A 25,058-nucleotide genomic window follows, 5' to 3' on the forward strand; every position below is an offset into this window, starting at 1 on the left:
GGTATAAAAGTAGATGGCGTGCACCACTCATTCAGATTTGTGCTGAGGAGCCTTGAGAGATTCCCCCCCATGTCAGCAGTCGGTTCAGTGACATCTTGTTGCCTCCATCAGGGAACAGAGGTTACATCTGTAACCAAGACGTTCCCTGTCTGTCACTCACTCGACGGTGCGTCGATGTAGTGACACTAGGGGTTCCAATACGAAACGCCACAGGCACTGAGCCTCATCACGAATTACGGAGTAGTGGACATGGGCAAGCTGTTGCGTGCCGATGCCACAGGAGGACAACCCTGGCGAGAAGCAGACAGGGCGCAGGACTTCGGAGGCCTGTAGGAGGCCGATTCGCTCTCTGGCAGAATCTGTTTGATGGCCTCCATCTGCTTCATGACCCCTCAACAAAAGCTGCCATTGACATGCTGGTAACACAAGCACTCGAGACAGATTTGGTGGCCATCAGGTGGGGAGAGATAATGGCCACACACAGTAGCGCAAAGGCGAAAGGACATTTTTAAAAAGACGGCAATCATTTGCGTGAGCTCTTTTAGAGGAAATATACACTTTTAGAATATACTCTTTTACCCCTGTGGACTCATTCGTCGAAGTGCACAGGGGAAGCACAAAACTGGACTGTGCGAGGGTGACCAATGATATGTGCCATAATTCCAGCAGACAGCAAGGTGATGGGACGAACACCCACATGCGCTCAGCTCCAGAGAACAAGTCTGAATGAATGGTTCATGCCATCTCCTTGTGGCATGCAAATTCCACTTTCCAATTTTCATTGTCCTTTTCTGAATAAAGCAAAGGTGATTGGGGCTCTCGAGCGAACCCTACTAGACCCTACTTCTAAGACCGACACAACGTGACAGACAGGGAGCTGACATCACTAAGTGTAACTACCTCCTAAATCTGGCTAAATATAATTTTTTTTTGTCTAGTCACGGAGCACTAACCAGTTGATGCAACCTATCCATCTGTGTTGGTTTATCTGGATCCTGTCTCTGTGCTGCCTTCCACGATGCCTGTAGATTCAAAAGTGTTGATGAAGGGGTAAAATAAACCAGCTCTGTTTCACAGTCACACCTCAGATGTGTCACTTTATTTTCTGTATTGATGTGTAGATTCAAACCAGCTCTGGTGTTTTGTGAAGTTATGTACTATTTTACTTTTTGGTGTAACTTTAAAAGTGTAAATCTTGTGACCCATTTTCCTTTCCCATTAAATGTAACTCCCAATGCACTCACAGTCAAAGGAAAAAGAATGGGCAAATCCGATACAAATGGCCATTCAAACCTATTCCATTCTTGTAAAAAAAAAAAAAAAGAAAGCTAGATGCAGCACAATGAAGAGGAACACAGATGTCTTGAGACAAGTTTTTATAGGTTGAAGTTCTTTTGAAGCATAGTAAAAATTACAAAACACTTGGCAACGGTAAAAGACATCCAACAAGTACATATTGGCATATTGACATATAAAAACAATTTAAAAACAGTGCAGAAAGACCTCCATTCAGGCTTATCAATTTAAATGTTGTGGCAACTAATGAATTAAAAGATCCAAAAGAATATGGCTGAGATATCGCTGATTTAAACTGAACAAAACACCAAGAAGGAGAGTTGATTAACAGTAAGAATTTCTACTTGCAGAAAACAAAGCTTACGTTAATAAAAATATGTTACTTCAAAATGAGTTCAAAGTCATTGTTTACACTGCGAGTGGTGCCGAATGTACGCAGCCTACAACAAAACCAATCAAATCTTTTACAGGAATCTCCTACTTAGCAGCTAGGTATTTCCTTGCCACCTGGATCTACACTAATCTCCTGGAGCAGGAAGGAGAGCATTATGGGTGGACTGTAGCTGTGAGTCAGGTACCATAACAACAGGATTTATCTCCTGTGAACTCCACAGCTCTCCCTTAAGGTGATTTTCTCTCAGCGAGGAGCCCTACTTCCTCTGACACTCGCCAGGTGATGTAGTGCTAATGGCAGTGGGTTGGGAACAGAGCTGAATCTGACAGGGCCATTGAAGTAAATGCTTGAAGATCTCTTTCTCTGCCTCAACCCAAAGAGCTTGAACTTTAGCTTCTGTGAACAATCAATCACTCTCAGGAGTCCCGTACCACATAAAAAATTGAAGACGGAAACCTTGAAAATCTATACAGCCTTAAATGCCAGAGCAAATTTTTATTGACTACCTCTATAATTTTGATGCGTCCCGAACCACAGCAATGCCACAACTAGTGCCGCTACACCACAACTGGAGACTTATCTAGCTGAACTACCCATTGCCAGAAGCGACAACCCCCTTGACTACTGGCTCATAAACAAAGATCGCTTTCCATTGCTTGCGCGGATTGCACACAGGTATTATCTGCCAGAGAGTGAGAGACTATTCAGTGCAGCATTTCATGTACTTGATGAGAAGAGGAACCATCTCTCCTGCCTGAAAGCTAAGCAACTTTTGTCTTGAAGAGAAACCTGCCACTTTTACTTACATTTATGTATTTGGCAGAGGCTTTTATCCAAAGTGACTTACAGTGCACTTATTAAAGGGACAATCCCCCCTGGAGTTAAGTGCCTTGCTCAAGGACACAATGGTGGTGGCCATGGGGATCGAAGCTGCGACCTTCTGATTAACAGTTATGTGCTTTAGCCCACTACGCCACCACCACTCCCATTTACTTAAATAGAAAGCAGTCTAATTTGCTATGTGTATATCAATTACATTAAAATTTGTGTAGCACTGCAAAACTTTGTTCTTCACTTAAGACTGCATCTGTTGTTTACAGATTGAGGTTGTTTTAGTTCTATAACTACTGTATTGCACTGTTGTTTTGCACAGTAATTTTAAATTAAATTGGAAATACATTGACATAAACAGAATAGAAGCCCTCTGCCATTCTGTGTTTTGCCTGTTGTTTTCATTAAAATAATTGTGTAGTATATTTAAACTTTTTGTATTTTCAAGATGCTAGCCTAGAGCTGCTAAGTTCATTACTTGACTGCTGTTTTGCATATCGTTATAGTTTTCTAGAACGTTACATTATTTGGATAATTGGTAAAATCTGTTAAATCTGATTTTTGTCCAATTTTGGTGCATTACTTTCAGTAAAAATGTGATCAATTTATTGGTTTGTAGTTTTTCAGTTCAGATTAAATTCATGAAATTAATTTTAAAAGTTTAATATTAGTCATTTTTGGTTTTCGGCCAAGTGCATCCTGAATTTTAGGTTTCAGCCAAGAATATTAATTTCGGTGCATTACTAGATAATACATTACACGTTATGAGAAACATAATTGTCAGGGTTATCATCTGCTTAGGATGCATTTGTCCATTTTTTTAAGTATAATCCTACATATGGCTGTGCATTTTGATAGTAGTAAAATATGCAAGTCAAAAGTCCATGCCAAATGTTCATGAATTAAGCTTCATGTGAGCTGGTGAGTCGAAAAAATGCCTCATGATTGGAATAATAATTTTAAGTCTAGAGAGTTGGTTACATTGAAGAACAATGGAGGTTTCTAACAAAGGTGCTATAAAAAATGCTCTCTATTATTTGAGCAGCCAACCACGCTGACTCAACATTTACTCAGCCAGTAGTGTGAGTTTGGGGTGGATCTGTTTGTTTGTTCAATGGCAGATGGGGGAAGTGTTTGAAAAAGCTGTGTGAAAACAATGTTTATTTATGTTATTATGTTTGGTGGCGCTAGAGATGCAGAATTAACACACTTCATCTATAAGTAAATTACTTGGGTTGCATATATTTCTAAAATGTTATTGATGTATATATAATACATATAAAATATGAATTATGTTCAAACATATACCTGTTTACGTGTCTGTGACACTTAAAAGGCATGTGACAATGGTTGAGGAGGAAATGTAGACATTATTTTGAACTTGAGTGAAATAATTAACTTTTCTGTGAAAAATAACATAAAAGTAAAGTAATTTGTAATATGATTACTTTTCAAATAAAGTAATCAGTAATGTAAGCTGAGAGTTTAGAGTAGTAATCAGCCATTTTTAGTTGATTACTTTTTTGTGGAATGTACTCACTGCTAGCTAGCTAGCTACAATTTCCTCAGCTGGCACGTGCTATTGTAAATAGAGAACGTTGCGCCAAAACCACACCCACGATTAGTTGTAACTAATCATAAACGCTCTCCGACTAGCTGAGCTCTCCTGGGTCAAGAATTTCTCGTATGTGTGTGAACAAAGAAATATAACCATACGAACACCTTAGCAAAACAAAAACATAAGTGCATTTCATCATCATTCTAAGGTGAACTAAAAGAAGCCTGTGTGCCCAGCAAGTATAAATTAGCCTTTAGACCAGACTGTTCCGCAGATGTCTGAATGAACCAATCAGAACTCTGTATTGTTTAAGCTCCTCCCCCTTCCTAGCTGTCATTGTCAGTCCAGAGAGTACAGCATATGCCTGGGCAGGTCTATTATTCACTCACAGCAGGTCTCCCCCTCAGTCTCCATCATTAGAACAGCCACAGTCCCCAGGGCTCAGACAGCTAGGCCATCACTGTGGCGGAATAAGTGCACGGTTGTGTATTTTTGTGTTTGTGTGATCAGAGCAGGTGACCGGGGGGTCCGCACCTGTTAGTTTTTATAAATAGATGACAGTTGAGTAAACATGTTTTTTTAGAACATCAAGGACGAAGGTTGACCCTAGAAGGAAAGTTGGATTTACTTTCTAAATGGGCGTTGTGTTTTCCCGTTTAAAATCTGACACTCAGATTTTTTTTGTCTGTTATTATGTGTGTCATTCTTTTACTACTTCTGAACTAATCAAACAATTATCTTTCAGTCTGTTCTTGGAAAAATAAGTCTTAGGTTTCTTTTAGTGTCAATACTGTTTTGACAAGTGTTGTACATATGATGACAATTAAATGGTCTTTACTTAAAAATAATACATGTCATAGAACAGTTCATCCAACAATGAAAATTGTCATCATTTTCTCATCCTCATGTTCCAGACCTGTACGACTTTTTCTTTTGAGGATCTCAACAGAGGATGTTAATTGGGTCATGAAATGAAGAATCGCATTTTCCTTGATATTTAGACAAATAAGAGGTAACTGTACTATAAAAAAACATATACAACTCATATAAATAACATATTTTTACTATAAAACATATATGCAAATTTCAGAGCTCAAACTTCCTCCCCAGTCTAGAAAAACATTTATAGTTGCCACCCTGCTGAAACGTCTCAGTTTGAAATCATGACGTCACGAAACATTGGTCATTTGTATTTAGACATCCCACAACATGCATCATTGCACCCTTGGCCCTGCCCACTGGCATGCAGTGCAAGTCAAAAGAGCAGGCCTTGTATGAATAACTATTCCTGGAAACCAAAGGGGACCCATAAGGTCTATTTTTAACTATTTTGTATATAAACATGAACTACACAGACTCTTTGACCACTTCCATGTATCTCGCCATTTTTAAAATGCGAGGTGTCAAGTTACAACTCTGAAAGGGAGAAGCAATTCTCTTTTATTCAGCTGCTGCATCTTGTTGTTTTATGGACACAGTCCTTTGGTCATCTGCGCTATTTGTAATTATTCTTGTATGTAAAAATTACACTAGATCGACATCGTTGATTGTTTCGATGTGCAGGCCTACAGTATGTGTGTGCATCATTTCACTATGCTTTGGACTTTGTGGTTTTTTGGGGGGTTTTTTCATGTCATGTGGATTGCTTGTGAATATGATTAAAGCTTTGCAAAGGAACTTTTATTGAAGATTGGGGCAGTTAAAAACACTTGGACCAGATCTATATTCATGAATATTTCAAATGTTATGAATGTTTGATCATTTATGGTTTTGAGTGATAACAGTTGTGCTTGAGATGAACAGTTTAATATATTCAGATGTGATGTGTTGGATGTGTGTTTTGTAAACCCTGAAATTGTATTTTATAATGTTGAGGGGCTTGTTCATTCTCTTCCGACTGAGTTTGCTGAATTTGAGGGACTGCAGGATATTAGCCAATTTTTAAAGAGGCGCTTAGGACAAAACTGAGCATTTCAGACAGAGGGCCAAAAACAGGGTGTAAAATGATCCTATATTAAAAAATGTGTACTGTTTTCATGCAAAAAAAAATATATACTTTAGTAAAATTATCAGTGGACCCCAGGGGAGATAGTTCAATTAAAAAAAATGGCACTTTTTGACCCCTTTAAGGCAGAATTTTCACATTGCTTTTGTTCATATAAAGAAAGTGAACAGAAACAAGGACTTTCAAGCTCCAAAAATGACACACACAATAAAAGAAACAGTAAAAGAGTTCCATAAATGGAGTCCATATGCATGAAAGTGCAAATGAGATTTTTAGAGCTATGGTGGAGTTTAAATTAATTTGCAATGTAGTGCTGAAATTAAAATTAAGATCTGTTACACAAAATCACAAAGTTTTTATTGTAAAAATGAGCATGAGTCACATGGACTGCTTTTGTGCTCCTTTTCTGTAAAAGAGCAAATTAGACGTTCTGTGAAACATTTCAACAGTAAGTCACATCGGTTTAGAACTACATAAATGTAAATTATAGAATTGTCAATTTTGGGTCTGTTTTTCCTTTAAATTGCTGTCATTCGCAATTCTTGATTACATCACATATGTCAATGGGCAAGGATGTCCAAAAGGCATAAGGAAATAAAGAATGCTTTATTGCCAAGATTATAAAAGATTTCAGGGATTGTTAGTCATTCCCTACTGCTAGTCCCACATATAAATAGTTAAACATCTTTCAGATCGAGTGGATACACATACCCTGTAATAGATAAAAAGCTATTATATTTCACTTTCAGTTCAACTCAGATTGTAAAACGCTTAGCATTACCCTTAAATGCTGTAATGCATATTTAAAGAAGTACTTAATATAAAACTGTCTGACTTAAACCACTCAGAACGCAGGCCTGAGGTTGGTCGATGAATTGCTCAGTGCATGCTTATTATTAATGTGGCCACCGTAGCAAATGCACAAAAGTGTCTCTCTGTCTCTCTCTTGCTCTCTCTTTCTCACGAATAGACATGCAGAGTCACTAGACCATCTTAAATCTTTCTCTGGATTTGTTCGGAATAGCATACTAACATACTACTCATAGGCCCGGATGTAATAAGTTCCCAAATAATTGGTACTATCGAATTGCATGTGTGCATTGTGGGGGTGTTGCAAGTGATTTACAGAGGAAACTGTGCAAATAATCACACATGCAAATATGTTGAACACATCCTCCAAAAGGAGGCTTTTGCGTGTGGTAAGTTCACAAAATTTAACCATAATGCTCACTTACAGCTTGCACTGTAACAAATACTTTTTTACTTGATATAATATAGTATAGTAATAGTATACGGTATTAATATATTACCTGTCATTTATAATTGCCATACATTTATTTATATGATCATATGATATCATCATAAAATCCCTGCTATTTAATGGTGACACACAGAAATTAAAATTTGCAGTTCAAACTGACCAAAACCAAGAATTATAATTTTAAATTAGACTTTGTTTTGAATAGTTAAACTAATTCTAAATGCTATTATATTATTTGTTATAAGGGATATACTTATAAAACACACATTACCACAATAATATTTAGGCTCTAACAACTTTTACAATTTTGGATAATATTTAAAAAATATTGCTCAACTTGCAAAAATTGCAAAGGCGTACTATTTTGCTCATCTGAAAGATTACCTCTGATGTTTTTTGCACATACTAGCAAGTTTACATCTGTTTTCATTCATGCACTGTAAACCTAAGCCCCTTTAAATCAGGGACTTGATACCTTTGCAGTATATAGTATGTACACTATTCACAGTATGTAGATTTCCTGTATTCATAGGGTACCTGGATGACCTTCTACATTTGCCAAAATGTGCAACTTGATTTTCCATTTCAGTGTGACGAACTTCTAAATATAGCTGCAATTTTTTATGCCAGATGCCAGCCACATGCATTGAATAATGATGAGGTGACCACAATGTAGCATACTTCTGTTTGAAACATTGATCATTACATGTCTACTGTTTAATTTAATATTTTTTTTTAAATAGTATGCATTATACACCGATGAGCCAAAACATTATGACCAGTCACAGGTGAAACAATCAGTTCTCGTAGTCAACTTGTTGAATGCAGGAGAAATGGGCAGGAGTAAAGACCTGATCGACTTTGACAAGGGCCAAATTGTAATGGCCAGACAACTGGGTCAGAGCATCTCTGAAATGGCAGTGCTTGTGGGATGCTCTGATTCAGCAGTGGTGAGTATCTACTGACAGTGTTCCGAGGAGAGACAAACCGGTGAAAGGGTGTTGGGCGCCCAAGGCTCATCAATGCATGAGGGCAGCGAAGGCTATCCCATCTGGTCCGAACCATCTACTGTGGCACAAGTTACATAAAATGTTCATGATGGTTAAGGGAGGAATGTGTCACAACACACAGTGCATCGCACCCTGCTGTGTATGGGGCTGCATAGCCGCAGATAGGTCAGAATGCCCATGATGAGACCTGTCCACTGTCGAAAGCACCTATAATGGGGCACATAAGTATCAGAACTGGACCTTGGATCAATGTAAGAAGGTCGCCTGGTCCGATGAGTTCCATTTTCTTTTTCATCATGTGGACGGCCATGTACTTGTGCAGTGTTTACCTGGGGAAGTGATGGCACAAGGATGCAGCGTGGGAAGATGACAAGCCAGTGGAGGGAGTGTGATGCTCTTGGAAATGTTCATCTGGGAAACCCTTGTTCTGGCCATTCATGTGGATGTCAATTTGATCTTTTTCCAATTTTTTTTCAGGGACGAACTGCTGAACATTCGGCAGCACGTGCCAGATAATATTTTCCCAGTTTTTGACTATTCGGATGCTTTACTGGACATTATAGTCGGAGGCGCAGCTGTGTTGTTTAAGAGATGCAGACGAGGGAGGTGAAACCAGCGCGCTGATCAGGCTTCATCAGCGCGGATTTGGAACAGCAGTGCCGAGTAATCATCTAGCAGAGCTCTGCTCTCTTCCTAACAAAATGGACAAACTATATCTCCTCACCTGTACATACAGGATTTTTCAAACTCTGCTGCTTTGTGCTTCACAGAATCCTGGCTGAGTGAAGCCATTCCGTACAGCATGTTACATCTGCTGGTCTTTCAGCTGTTCAGAGCAGAACGCATCGTGGATTTAATGGGGGAAAAGAGAAGCGGTGGAACATGCTTTTACATCAATGATGTACTGTAGATTTGAAAAACCCAATCTCACACCCCACACATGCTCTGACTTTCACTTAACACAAACATCAACACCTCCTGCAACCCCCTCCTCCCCCCTCATGCCACTCAACCTGCCCTTAAGGTCTGTGAAGAAGAGGTGTGCCGTGTTTTCCAAAAACAAAAGACAAGGAAAGCACAGGGACCAGATGGTGCTTCAACTGCTTGCCTAATATCCTGTGTTAACCAGCTGTCCCCCATCTTCACACTGATCTTCAATAGATCACTGGATCAGTGTGAAGTCACAAGCTGCTTCAAATATTCAATCATTATTCCTGTCCCAAAGAAACCCAAAATCACAGGACTTAATGACTACAGACCCGTCGCTCTGATGTCTGTGGTCATGAAATCATTAGAGACTGCTATTGGCCCACCTAAAGGACATCACTGGACCCTTTCTGGATCCCCTTCAATTTTCTTTTTGAGCAAACATGTCTGTGGATCATGTAGCCAACAGGGTTTGCATCATGTCCTGCTAGATCTGGATGGACCAGGGACATATGCAAGGATCCTTATTGTGGACTTCAGTTCAGCTTTCAACTCCATCATACCAGCTGTTCTCCAGACTAAATTACACCAACTCTTTGTTACCATGTCTAGCTTTCAGTGGATCACCAGCTTACTGACAGACAGGCAGCAGCCAGTGAGACATGGGAAATTCACTTCCAGCACCTGTACAATCAGCACTAGTGCCCCCCTGGGATGTGTGCTGTCCCCACTACTCTTCTTCCTGTATACAAATGACTGCACTGCCAATGACACCTCTGTCATGCTCCTGAAGTTTGCAGATGGCACTACTGTCATCGGCCTCATCGAAGATGATGATGAGTCTGTTTAAAGAAGGGAGGTTGAACAACTGGCTCACTGGTGTAGTCAAAACAACCTGGAGCTGAACATGCTCAAAACAAAGGAGATGATTTTGGACTATAGGAGGGACACCCCAACATTGACCCCCCTCACCATTCTAAACAGCACTGTGGCAGCAGTGGAGTCATTCAGGTTCCTGGGCACTACCATCTCACAGGACCTGAAGTGGGGGACCCACATTGACTTCATTGTGACTTCCTTTGCCAGTTGAGGAAGTTCAACCTGCAACAGGCGCTGCTGATACAGTTCTACTTAGCAGTCATTGAGTCTGTCCTCTGCACTTTAGTAACTGTCTGGTTTTGTGCAGCTACGAAACTGGATATCAGAAGACTACAAAGGACAGGCCGGACTGATGAGGGTATTATTGCTTGCCCCCTGCCTTCAAGAACTAAACACATTCAGAGTGAGGAAAAAGACTGGAAAAATCACTCTGGACCTCACTCCCCTAGCCCACTACCTTTTTGAACTGTTGCCTTCTGACAGACGCGACAGAGTACTGAGCACCAGATCCACCAGGCACAGGAACAGTTTTTTTCCCTCAGGCTATCCATTTCATGAACAGTTAAAATTGCCCCATTGAGCAATAACTAATGTGCAATACACAGCTTAGTCTATTTATATTTATCCAACATACCATACCTCTTCTGCCTTGCTTCTGTAATGGATTGTATTTATATATTGTATAAACACACACACACACACACACACACACACACACACACACACACACACACACACACACACACACACACATGTTGTGTTTCCATGTTTTATGGGGACTTTCCATAGACATAATGGTTTTTATACTGTACAAACTTTATATTCCATCCCCTAAACCTAACCCTACCCCTAAACCTAACCCTCACAGAAAACTTTCTGCATTTTTACATTTTCAAAAAACATAATTTAGTATGATTTATAAGCTGTTTTCCTCATGGGGACCGACAAAATGTCCCCACAAGGTCAAAAATTTCAGGTTTTACTATCCTTATGGGGACATTTGGTCCCCACAAAGTGATAAATACACGCTCACACACACACACACATACACACACACACACACACACACTCACACATGAGCATACTTGGTAATAAAGCTTATTCTGATTCTGATGATGAAGTGTTCACGGTTTTGCCCTGGCCTCCAAATTCCCCAGATCTCAATCCTATTGAGCATCTGTAGCATGTGCTGGACCAACAAGTCCAATCCATGGCGGCTCCATCTTGCTACTTACAGGACTTGAAGGACCTGCTGCTAATTATTTGGTATCAGATATCACCTTCAGGAGTCTTGTATAGCCCATGTTTCGGCAGGTCGGCGCTGTTTTGGTGGCACACGTAAGACCAACAGCATATTAGGCAGGTGGTCATAATGGGTTAGCTCATCAGTGTATACTGTGAAGTATTCAGTAAGGCTATGTCCACTGTAATGCGTTTTCGTTTGAAAACACATTGATTTAGCTATGTTTACATCTACTATACGCACGAATGGTGTTTTCCTCCACCCAAAAACTAAGCTTTTAGAAAACACTCTCCATTACCTTGTACTTTGGAAAACTATGATGTTAGGAAACTGAAATGGATTAGTGTGGATGTGACCTAAGTAGCAAGCTATTATTTAATTCTGAACCTTCCTTTGCAACATAGCAAGTGCTACACATTTCAAATCAACTCCTCAAACCAATGATTATAAAAAGAAACGAAAGTGACCTGTTAGCCACACCCCTAGATGTGAAAGCTTTAAATATGGCCTATACTGTGGATAGGCCTACCAAACTAATTGAAACAGATTGCAGCCCATGTCTAGCAAGCTTTTATAAATCACTGCGATTTTTCAACCAATTCCTAGATCAATAAATAAAGACAGAGGCGTTTTCATTTTGCGCTACATGCGGGATTAGAATTCAGTAATCAAAACGTCCTTCATTACAAGGCAGTAAGTGTTACACAGGTAATAAATATCACACAATGGGCCTTAAATCAGTTCTATTGACAGAAACTTGGATTGGGACGCATCTGATGGACACATATCTAAGGAAACAGGCTGTAAGTTGCACTTAAAAAGTGCTGAATCATGTTCTCATAATGTGGCTGCATCTGTTCAACTTTGTAAATATGAAAAAATTCATCTGCATTGGCAAAGGCTGATGGCGGAATGGCATTGTTCTTTTGTGGTCTGATTTAGTGAATGCAAATTGTCAGTCAAACAGCTAGCTACACCATCTATTCATCAGAATGTAATATTTATATCTTCTGCCATCTCAAGCTAAATTAAAAATACTATGTTGGGATATACTGAATTTGTGAAATGTGGGCCATTTCAAAACAAAATGGCTGGTCTCTGTTATCAAGGTTATGCTATTAGCATTAGCATTCAAGAGTCAACAAGTTTGTTTCTGTTAGTAATACAAAAACATATAAGCAATTTTTTCTCTGTTTATTTTATGTGGACATGCTATGCTAAATTCAGGAATCAAGTTGGGATTTTAAAGAATCAATTCAATTCAGTTTTCATCAATGTTTCAATCAATATAATTCTTAATTCAGTTTCTAAATGGTCAACCATGCAACACAGTCATTGTAGTGTATGAGTGTTTCTACAAAATAAAATTAATATAGATGTTGTGTGTTTGTGTATATGTCATTTCAGAATTGGTGCGTAGCTGCCAAGAGAGGAGGTGTCAGTTTGACTGTATGATCATGAGGAATGGGACGTCCTGCTTCTGTGGGGACGGTTTCGAACTAGACGAGGATGGGAGAAGTTGTCGAGGTTAGGTCATGACCATCTGCAACCATCTGTTTAACTCTTTAATCATCTAAGGCTTTAAAAAACTGATTATTGTAGTGTACTGGCACTGGCAGAGGTGCGGCAGGCAATAACGGCCAGCAGGTTTTGACAGTGGTGCACCTGATGAAGAAATTTGTTTTATGAACAAAAACACCAATTCTTGAAAATGCAGAATTCTGCAAGTGCAGATTCCATGCAGACCTATATCCATTACTAACAGCAAAGCTAACTGTGGTTGCTTCTCCAGAGCCTTCATGAACTCGATCCTCACTGATATCCAACAAACACTGTTGATTTCATCATAAATAACCCCATTCCCACTCCACACCTACATATTCATGTGTTTTTATAGAATGCTGCTCAAAGGCCACATTATGAGTAGGGTTTGCATATTTAGGTCAAGTTTGAGCACATTTAGTGTTTAATAAATTGCCCCACTGTTGCCCGCAGATCATGATGAATGCAGTCAATACTGGACATGCAGTCAAATCTGTATGAACACACAGGGATCGTACAGATGCGCTTGCACAGATGGCTTTAGCTTGCAGGCCAACAGACGATCCTGCAAAGCAAAAACAGGTGAGTCCATTTATCATCCCCTTTATTTCCAGTCTGAAAAAAGTTAGTTAGTCAACATATATTATACTATGATTTCAGCTGTGCTTTAAGAGCAGAAGTCTAAAAATAAATTGACATGCATAAATTAAATACATAGGTCCTCAAACTTGCTTGAGTTACCTTTTACTAAATGCAAGAGAAATGGACGACTATGCCAACTTGGCGATGGAGTCATAAATGCTTAAGTTGTAGCATAGTGGTTAGGGCACATGTTCTGACAGATTAACTGTTGTGCTTGTGTGGGTGATGCAGGTTCGAGTCCAGTTTGAGTCATGGCAGTAAGGTTAAAAAAAATTGTTAACCCTGCTTAACAACAGTAGATGAGAGAAACCCATCTAAAATCTGGGGGGAAAATAAATAAATATATAAATAAAACAGCCCAGTCTAGGGAACCATCTAAGAAAAACAAACCAGTTTAGGCAGGTTTAAGATGCCATTTTTTTTCCAGCAGCGATAAAAATACTAGATTTTTCCATATTCTAAAGAAATTGTGAGTGAGTGCTGCTTGCTCTTGAATTGCTAACACATTTCTAGGGTGTTGTAGGTGGTTGCCAAGGTGTAGCTATGCAGAACTTGAGGTGTTCTTAGCTGTTTTTTTGAGTGTGTTGATATGAGGTTTCTAGGCTGATCTGGATGTTTGCTTGGCTTTTGCTTACTGGCCTAAGTCAAAAGAGTCCACACCTATGTAGGGTTGCCATATGTCCTCTTTTAGCTTGGATGTCCTGGATTTTCTCCTATTGTCCTGTATTAAATGAAACCGTCAAAGGAGGGAACTCCCACCCCCAGGTCAGAACTTGAAACATCCCATTTTTTAAGTGCTCAAAAGGCTTAAGTGTCCCATTTTAGCATAGCGAAAAGTTAACCACCCTACATCCAAGTTTCAGTGATACTCTGGTCACTAAATGTGGCTTGGGATCCTCCAAGTCAAAGAGATTATTTGTCCAAATCGAAGTCTAATCTTTTAGAAAAAGTAAGAGCACTTCTTTCTTTAACAAGCTACATGATTTGAAGTACAATTCAAGTAAAATATAATTTACAATATAATAGGTAGGACTAGGAAAAAACATCAATTATCCATTGCATCATATTCTTCATTTGAACAAACAAACGATCTATAACTCTATGTGGCATTGCTCTATAATACAAGTTAATTACTTGCATGTGCGACCAAATGGATGGTAAATGTTCAGATTTCACTCACCAGTGATTTAGTATAGTGGAGAATTACTAGCACAGAGGTCCTTTCACTGCATATTTAGAGCAAAAGTTTGGTTTAACTCATTCTGTGTGTCCAAAGACGAGATCCATGGATCCATAGAATAATGTCTCTTTTAATACTCTTTCTGTTTTTTTAGTGTCAGCTTTTGGTTAAAACAACAACAAAAAATAAATATTTAATTTTAATCACACATGAATATGCTAAAGAAATTATGCACGTCTTATATGCGCTTACTGGCTGATGCCGGTAGTCTTAAAGAGAAAGTACAGATTAAGCACGTATTCTACATATCAATGTAAATACTTGTAAATAGCAACAATTATGCAAGTAAACAATTTTACCTAGAAGGCTCCTTTATAATTAAGAGGATTAGCTGAGAGAGAATTTCTTTCATGTGTAAGCAAAATAGACATTGTAATGAATCCATATTAAATCGAATCGAGATTGGAATCGAATCAAGAGCTTGTGAATCTGTTACAATACCCAGCCCTACCCTTAAAAAAAAATCGAATCTAGCCTCAAACTTGCTGCAAATTTGCAAAAATTTGCCATTCACAAATTTCACATGCAAATTAGCATTTGCATTTGATTCACCTCAAATGTTGGCCAGAAGATTGCAGCTCTTTTCCAGTAGTGGTGAACCTCCAGTAAACCTTTGGCAATGATGGACAATTTACGGCTAGTTTATTTGAATTCCTAAAGTATGCCCTTTCAAAAAAATCTAGCAAACTTGCTGCAGATTTTTGCCAGAAGTTTGGAGCTCTTCACCAGTAGTAGTGAACGTGCAGTAAACCTTTAGCGACAATTAAGAGTTTGCCACAACGCTCATTTGCATATGGAAACAATGAGTGGCGAATTTGTGTCAAATTTGCGGCAAGTTTAACAGAACTCTCGATTTTTGTAAGGGTGAGTGTGGCAGGGCGGAGGACGGGACCGGGTCGTGATCCTACACACCCGGTCCCGTATTAGGCTACTCAAGCCTCCGTGAGGGATAAATGTCAACTGCAGAGGATCGTGCGGGGGAGAGAGATCGTTTACGGACATGTCCGCCATGTGTGTGTTTGTCTTTTAAGTTTATCATTAAAACTATTATTTATATTGTCAAGCCGGTTCTCGCCTCCTTCTTTCCATTGATCCCTTTACACTGAGCAAAAGCAATAGTGATGTTTTCCTTATTAAACAAAGCCAGTCCCACAGCCTCCACACTCTTCATCACGAAACATTTAAATTAAGAACTAATTGAACGGGCAGACACAATGTCTTATTCAGGGATGTTTGATTGTTCAGAAAAGAAAAACCAGCATGATCACAGTAGCGATCATCCAGATGCATAAGCATTGATGACTGTCATTCGTCTCATACGAGTGTCAGTTACACTTAGAATCATCAATATGCAAATGGCCGCTCATGAGCGGGGGTATGACAGAGTCGTGGGAGAGATAAACTGTGGAGGTCTAAATGGAAAGTCAATCAGGGCTCATCCAGCCAAGCCTAAGATTGTCTATCAAATTAAGAAATGATTGCACGCTCACAATTAATTGCACCTCATGGTGTTTGTTAATTAGTGTGAAAGGCAAAAAAAAAAACACAATTTGTTTCATAGTGATTACACAGTTTTGTTTTTTTTAAGCTGGATAATGAACCTCTGTTTTAAGTGTTATAGAGGTAAAAAAAAATGCATGTAAATATTTGGGCATGTTTGCATAAATGATGCAAATTACTGAAATTAGTGTTATCTCCCATTTGTTTTAAAACTACCATATTTTTCTTTTTCATTCTGAAAACTTTTTTATCTTCTCTTCATGATTTATTTTTGCTATTTTTCCAAATAATTGTGTATAGATTTTATTGTTTTATAGTACACTTGTCCCAGACTTTTAATCTTAGGCCATGTCCACATTAATCTGTTTTTGTTTGAAAACTCTGTTTTCAGTTTCCTAATTTCATAATTTTCCAAAGTATGCTGTAATGGAGAGCGTTTTGGAAAATGCAGTTCTAGTGTGGAAAAGAGGTGTAAACGTAGCAAAATTAATGCATTTTTAAATAAAGATTTGATAGTGTGGTGCGAAATACAGTATCAAATTGTATCAAAAGTTAGTGTAGGCATACTTGGCTACAAAGGATACAACAGAGTATGACTGAAATATGAAATATGTGATGTGTGAAATATGTTTATTTAGCATAATTTCCAAGCTGATTTATTTTTTTTAATTATGTAAAAACTGTGAAATTATTATTAATTGTGTGTATTTAGGAAAAATAAAATGCTAGATATAAAACTAGCCTTAGTAAGACAAATGAGTCTGCCATTTCTAATTTCCAAATGACTTTGAGATAAGCTGGACATAAAATTTGTTGGTTCCTAAAATAAATGTTATTCATATTAATGCATTTTGCAGATGCATTTATCCGAAGTGACTTTGAACCCTTTGCCTTGGTGTTGTTAGAGAAACGCTCTACCATTTGAGCTACAAATTAAATAAACTAGTGAGAGTGTGAAAAGTGATTACTAAGTACCCATAGTTAAAGAAACAACCAAATATTCATATTGGATGCATAAGAGTAAATATTCCTTGCAATTGATCTCTTTCAGATCCTGGTGATAAACCTCCGGTTCTGTTGACAGCAAATATGAATTCTTTATCAATCGTTTACCTCAATGGTTCATCTATGCCAAATCTCAAGTCCATGGAGACAAATGGGACTCAAATATTGGACTTTATTTATAGAGATGAGTCACTCTGTTGGATCTCAACAGCACAACATACAGGTCAGCTCTGGTGCACCAGAATGACCAAACTTAAAGGATTTTCAGAAAAACATCAGATAAGGATAGGTCAGAACTTACAAAGTAAGTATACCAAGTACAAACTAATGTTCTTTGATGTTTTTAAGAAGTGTTGAGTGGCCATGTAAATATACTCATTAGTCCTTTTTAATTTTCTCAAATATGTAACATTTTCACCTCTTTATCTCGTCAAGTGTTTAATGGCCTGCTAATTAAGTGTTTGAATGTCACAAGTTTAAGTGTGTCAAGTGTGCATGTCAAATCATTGAAAGTCAGATGTTATTCCTTTGAAACACGGATTCATTTTTAATTGCTTCTCACCACCAAATGTAAACCTGACCACTTCAAGGTGCCCTGATGTCCCATTTTGCATCTAAAACGAATGTTCTCACTCTCCCCAAAATGTAGATGTGGAACATATGGCCATTGACTGGTTGACGGGAAACTTCTACTTTGTAGACAGAGTGAATGATCGGATATTCGTTTGTAGTGAACAAGGAGACACATGTGTCACAATTATTGATCTGGACATCCAGAACCCCACAGGTCTTGCACTGGATCCCATAATGGGGTAAGTTTTTAGCTGGGCCCCCCCCAAAAAAATATTTGCATTATTTGGACCATTATCACAATATAAAATTACTTATACCATGATATAAGAGTTTGACCATACCACATAGTCATTAAAGTCTTATTTGGACAACTGGAAGAGGTTTATAGTGTAGAAAGTATAATCACAGTCAATGGATTGACCTTTGAAAACGCTCTCTAAACAAATCTTACGTAAATCAAATGAAACAAAAATTTCGTGAAATATTTTCTGTAGGAATACAACTGTCCACATTTATATGGAATGAGAAACTCCAGCAATGACACTTTGGTCTCTTGGTAAACTGTCATTAGTATGCAGTCCAGAGATCTGCATGCTGTTGGGGCAGTTTGGCTCTTTCAGATGACAGAAGACTATATGTGTGCCAGAATCAAGCTCTGGTTTAGGACCCGTAAAGCTACTTTCATGCTTAGATTAATTTGGACAAACTCAGCCTTATTCTGCTGTCAGTATGTGTTAGTATAAAGGGTAATATTATACTACAGCCCATTCATTGAACTCTTGCACAAGGTGGTTAAGTTTAATTTCACTGTTGCTACTGCAAGCTTTTAGCTCTGGCACCACACCACTTTTCAGAACAGTACAATAATGGCTCTGAGTGGCATTTAAGCATCCATGTCTCACAGTAGCCTTGACTTAAAGGGATAGCACACCCCCAAAATGAAAATGTTGTCTTCATTAAGTAATTTTAGGATAAACTATCCCTTTAAAATAGTCCACATACTGCTTAATTACAGTTTGAATTGGAAAAAATAAGCCCTGATATTTTCTGCTTCTAATATTGTCCTATTTTATTATTTAGATTAGATTTCAACTTTAATATTACTGTGCACAGTACAAGTACAGAGCCAATAAAATGAAGTTAGCATCCAACCAGAAGTGCAAATAGTAATATATTATTACAAAAATGCAGGTAAATTGCAGTTGAGGTAGAAACAGTATGTAGAATAATGCAGATGAACATTGTAGTGCAGAGACATGGTAAGGTATGAGGTTTAAAGTGGATCAGAAGTGAAATTTCGAAAATTGTACATCTATACACATGTATCTACAGTATATTACTATACATAGTAAGTAATCTGAGACTGTGCATTTGCCCTACCATACTGTGATGTAGTTTGTTAGTATGCTCTCAAAAGTACATTGGTAGAAGTTAATCAGGACTTGAGCGGACAGGCGGTCTTTCCTAAGTCTCCTAACTAATAAGACCAATGTTGATAATTAAAAATAATAATAATAATAATAATAATGGCTGATACCAATATGGTAACCAATGTATTGTGTTTCCCCATTTAAAACTGTACTCTTTGGTGTTTCATTGCAGAAAACTATTCTTCACAGACTATGGGACATTAGCCAAGGTGGAGCGCTGCAACATGGACGGCACTGACCGAATCAGGATAGTGGAATATAAAACCGAACAGCCTACTGCTATTACGTTAGACTTGGTCAAGAAACTTGTATACTGGGCAGACGCTTATCTGGATTTTATTGAAGTTGTGGATTACAATGGCAAGAATAGACACATAGTCATCCAAGGCAATTCAGTAAGAAAGCTTTATCTTGTTTTTTTAAACAGCATTTTAGTATTAATTTATACAGTTTCATTGGAGTCCACCTGTGGAAAATGTATTTGGTTGGACATGATTTGTAAAGCCACACACCTTTCTATATAAGGTCTCACAGCTGAAAATGCATATCAGAGCAAATTCCAAGCCATGAGGTCAAAGGAACTACCTGCAGAACTCTGAGATAGGATTGTGTTGAGGCACAGATCTGGAGAAGGCTGCAAACAAATTTCAGCTTCATTGAAGGTTCTCAAGAGCACTTTGGATCTATAATTCTAAAATGGAAGACGTTTGGAACAACCAGGACTCTTCGTAGAGCTGGCCGCCCAGCCAAACTGAGCAATCAATTGAGAACGGCCTTGGAAGAGAGGTGACCAAGAACCCGATGGTCAAGCTTCAGAGATCAAGTGTGGAGATGGGAAAAACTTTCAGAAGGACAGTCATCACTGCAACATTCCACCGCGCTGGGCTTACGGCAGTGTGGCCAGATGGTTTCTCTCCTCAGTGCAAGACACATGAAAGCCCTCTTTGAATTTTCAAAAAAGCTCTTAAAGGACTCTCAGACTGTGAGAAACAAGATTCTCTAGTCTGATGAAACAAAGATTGAACTGTTTGGCCTCAGCTCAGATCGGTGGAGTGTTGCTCAGGCTCAGTTTGGCCAGGCGACTGGCTCTAGGAGGAGTCCTGGTTGTGCCAAACTACTATGGAGACTTCTGTGCTCTTGGGAACAATCTGGTTTTTGCTTTGTCATTATGGGGTATGGAGTGTAGATCGATGTGAATAATAATAATAATAATAATAATAATAATAATAATTTAAAGCATTATAGAATAAGGCTGCAACATAACAAAATGTGAAAACTTTCTGAATGCACTGTAATCAATAACATAGCTTTGTTACTGAAAATTGTTTAGATTTTGTCTTTTTTTTTATGCTATCTCATACAAATAATCTAGAGTTATGGCAAACCAGCACCAAACTTGCCCCAAATTTGCCGCTCATTATTTTCGCATGCAAATGAGCTTGCCAGAAGTTTGCAGTTCTTCACCGGTAGTGGTAAACCTGCAGCAAACCTTTGGCAACAATGGACAGTTTGCTGCAAGTTTGCCACTAAAGTCATTTGCATGCAAAAATAATGAGTGCCAAATTTGCGGTAAGTTTGCAGAAAATCCTCAAAATTCTCAATTTTTGTAAAGGATTGCCTTGCTGCTGAGAAATGTAGTTATATTTGACAAAAGCTTAATCATTTGTAGCAATGTTACTTCCCAACAATTCTTTTTAACAAACTTAACCAGCAAGGTCAACCAGCTTCCCCAAAAAGACCATGCTGGTCCACCAGCCAAACTAGCACAGACATAACCAGTCTGGACTGTCACTCATACTGGTCTAAGCTAGTCTTTTTAGCAAGGATTACCTTACAAAGAATCTAAACTAGCCTCAAATTTGCAGCAAATTTGCCGCTCGTTATTTTCCGATGCAAATTAGCTTTTGATTCGCCGCAAATGTTTGCCAGAAGTTTGTATCTCTTCGCCATTAGTGGTTAACCTCCTGCAAACCTTTGGCAACAATGGACAATTTGCCGCAAGTTTGCCTCAAAGCTAAGTGTTGTAGATGTCCATTTATGTCACATGTGTCAGTATACTTGATGGTACCCTTGTAGTGATTTACTGCAAGTATTGAGCTTTCTGCAGAGTGTTCTCTAGTGATTAGATGTTTTCATTTGTTGGCTGGAATTCGTATGGTGCTCGAGTTGTTCTGACATGAAGCCACACATTCATATGCGATAGAGGTGACCTTGAATTTGCCAAGTAGGATGTGTTCTTGGATCAGCACCTTGTGTTGGTCCTGAAACAATATTCTTATAAACTAGTACAATTTTAGGGGTTGGAAAATTGGTAGGTTTAGGGTCTGACATAGGGCTGGTATTGAGGCTTGAGCAACATTCCTATCAACCTATACCATCCCCCTGATTTTAGGGGTAGTTATAGTTTTGGGTTGTCAATCAAGGAACTTCTTTCTTGTCTTACAATTTTTACAGCCCTTTATGATTGTTGCTTGCCAGATTGTACAGTATGATCCCACTGAGATCTCGGGTAAAAGCTATGGCACACTGTGCGCCATTATGCATGATGCATGATACACATCGTAGCCAATGCTTTGGTTCCAAACATCTCGTTTCACACCGTTGACTAGGTGTTACATCATTTGGCCTTCGTAGGAGTAGTCGCACTGTATAACAGTGATGCAACATTTTTAGACATTGCCAGAACTTCGTTGGTCAGATTTCATCACAAAAACAATAAAAATAGGCTGTCAGTGAACAAAGACTGCCAATTTTGCACATGACACAGTAAATCTTTTATGATCCCCGAAATTTGTCTCAGATGGCAAAATCGTGGCCAAAATTGTAAAAAATTCTAAACATTCCTTTCACAATGAGGAGATCTGATACACCTCGAGATGTCCTACTTGGAATAATCGTGCAATAAAGACAAACTGCAGCCGTTTATGTTCCTTGTTTGAGTAAGGCCTTATTTTCTTTGACTTTTTTGTTCGAGGTCTATTGTCCCCTTTCAGAACTGTTAACCTGAATGAGTATATAGTTCCTTTGACCTTGCAGAGTCCTGACTTTACACTCAAACTCTCTAGTGCTTATTTTATTGATTTTTTTCATCCATTTCCTGCGAGGTTAAGCTCTAACATATTTCCAGGGACTCCATCGAAAGCTATATTGGAACATGTCATGTGGCTGGCACTGAAAGATAACCCAAAATTAACTCTACTACCTCAAACTCATTTATTTTCAACAAGCTCAATCACTCTTTCTCTTTTTGCAGAAATCAAAGCCGCCAAGGTACCCACATTCCTTGTACAGATGTGACATCAAAGATGCTTGCATATATCGAGTACTTGTGCAGAATGCAGTTTTTTCACTTCCATTGCTGAATGGATTAAAGCAGTGATTTAAGCAGATATCTTTGTGCCATGTTCAGAACTAAGCTGAAATGTATGAGGTGCCACATCTGCCAAATAAGTTTTTCTGTACCCCCATCCTTCTCATTGCTTGTTTCTTTCTCCAGGTGTCACACCTGTACGGATTAGCGCTTTTTGAAGATTACCTCTTTACGACATGCTTCGAACCCTCTAGAGAGAGCAAGGTGGACATATTTAGGATAAACCGTTTTAACAGCAATGAGGCAAACACCGTTACTACTTTGGAAAATGCCAGAGCCATTCGAGTTTATCACCGACTGGCTCAACCTACAGGTAAATTTGTCTGGATAGTAGTTAAAAATTATGTTTTATGAAATTATCTATTAGCATTATTTATCATCCCCCATTTTAAAGATGTTTATCAGATGTTTGTACACAAATATGACTTTCCAAATGATACGTTATTTAACAGACTGTTTCGCTAATAAATATGTCACATTATCTAAACATAATGGGTTAAATACAAGTTAAGCTCTATCGACAGCATCTGTAGCATAAAATCACAGAAAATAATATCGATTTATGCAACAATCCATTTCTTTACATGTGTTTTTTCTGTGTGTTTTTACAAACTTAGGTATACTTATTATGTCAGTAGAAGCTGTCAATAAATCTCTACTTGTTTTCAATACATAATAGTCCTTTATTGAGAAAAATAATGAGTTTTCCAAAGTGTTGTTGAAGTACCATTTGCAGCATTGCACTCTCTGTCAATGCTAGGCCCTTGATACTGACCTTTCTCTTTCTACAGTCAGGACTCACGCGTGCAGCTCCGACCAACAAGGGAGAAAAGGAGGCTGCTCACATATCTGTCTCCTTAGCCACAACTACAAATCATGTGTGTGCCGATGTCGGACCGGCCACGTTCTTGCCAGCGATGGGAAGTCCTGCAAAAGTGAGAGCCGCCACAAGACACTCTTCCTCATCTCCCTTCTGAAAAAAAATAAATCAGATTAAACCTGAGATGGTTTGCTGGTCTTAGCTGGTCTTAGAGCCTGGTCAGGCTAGTCTGTTTTCTGGTTTTAGAAGGCATTTAGACACTTGTTAACTGGTCAGGCTGGAAGACCAGCTGAATCCACTGAGCACCAGACCAGCTGCCAGACCATGTTGGACAGCCTGTGAGACTAGCTAGACCAGTTTAAGACCAGCTTGTTTAGGCCAGGATATACCTGCTGAAGACCGCTTTGCCAGGTTTGGAGACTAGCTAAGAACAGCTTGGACATCCAGGAAGACCAGTGACCAGTTTAAGACCAGGTTGACTTGCTAGACCAGTTTAAGACCAGAAGAGATGGCTTGAGAGACCAGCTAGGCCAGCTTAAGACAAGCTTAGCTTGGCTGACCACCTAAAGCCACTGAATACCAGCTTGGACAAGTTTTGAGATCAGTTTAAGGCCAACATTGACAGCCTGGTGGACAAGCAAGACCACTGAAAACCAGCTTGGCCAAGCTTGGAGACAAGCTAAACCAGTTTAAGATCAGCTTAGACAATTTAGGAGAACAGCTAGACCAGCTAAGACCAGAAAACCAGTTTAGTCTGTTTTTTCCCCCTCTCTCTATCCCCCATTTTTTTCTTCGCTCTCAGGTGTCTGATTAGCTCTGGGAGTCGGGTCTATCATGTAAATGGATTAAGGGTATTCACCAAAGGACAGGGGAGTGCTATCTAAAGCCATATATCAGATGGATGAGCCTCGAAGATCTGCCCAAAAGGAAATTTTTATCATGATTTATTGAGCCACGAGACGGTGAAGAATGGACATGTTTCTGTGATGTGTGCTTTCGCACGTTAGGGAGGAATTCACAGGAAATTGAAATGTTTTCTCTCTTGGCATTGGGATCATTGACTATCAGAGAATGTGTCTGGTTGTGTGTAGGCCTACATCAAAAGATTAGTAAAAAAAAAATAGATCACCTAAAAATGAAAATTCTGTCCTTTCTCACTCTTATTTTGTTCCAAACCAATATGACTTTCCTTGGAATACAAAAACAGAAATGTTCAAGTCCAAGCTGCTGTTTTATTGTCTTGAAATATGAAAAGCATATTGCGACCTGAGTCTGACAATTTCAAAAAGGACTGTAAGCATAAAATCGTGCCATAAAATTAGTCCATACGACTCAAGCAATGTTTTCCAAGACTTCTGAATGAGGAAGAACTTGTTATTATGTTGTTGTGTTGTTAAAGAGAGTTTGCATTTACATTTATTCATTTGGCGGACTCTTTTATCCAAAGCGACTTACAAAAGAGTAAAACATAAGCAAATCATCTTAAGGAGACAGTGGTACAAAAGCGCCTTTTTACAAAGTTTCACTAGCAT

At 38.7% G+C, this 25,058-nt stretch overlaps 1 pseudogene; it reads left to right on the forward strand.

Moving 5' to 3' along the window:
- The window catches only part of LOC127641003 (low-density lipoprotein receptor-related protein 1B-like), a 303,445-nt pseudogene that overhangs the window by 64,268 nt on the left and 214,119 nt on the right, over positions 1-25,058 (forward strand).

This window comes from Xyrauchen texanus, chromosome 50 (genome assembly GCF_025860055.1).
Source record: "Xyrauchen texanus isolate HMW12.3.18 chromosome 50, RBS_HiC_50CHRs, whole genome shotgun sequence".
In the NCBI taxonomy this organism is placed as follows: Eukaryota; Metazoa; Chordata; class Actinopteri; order Cypriniformes; family Catostomidae; genus Xyrauchen; species Xyrauchen texanus.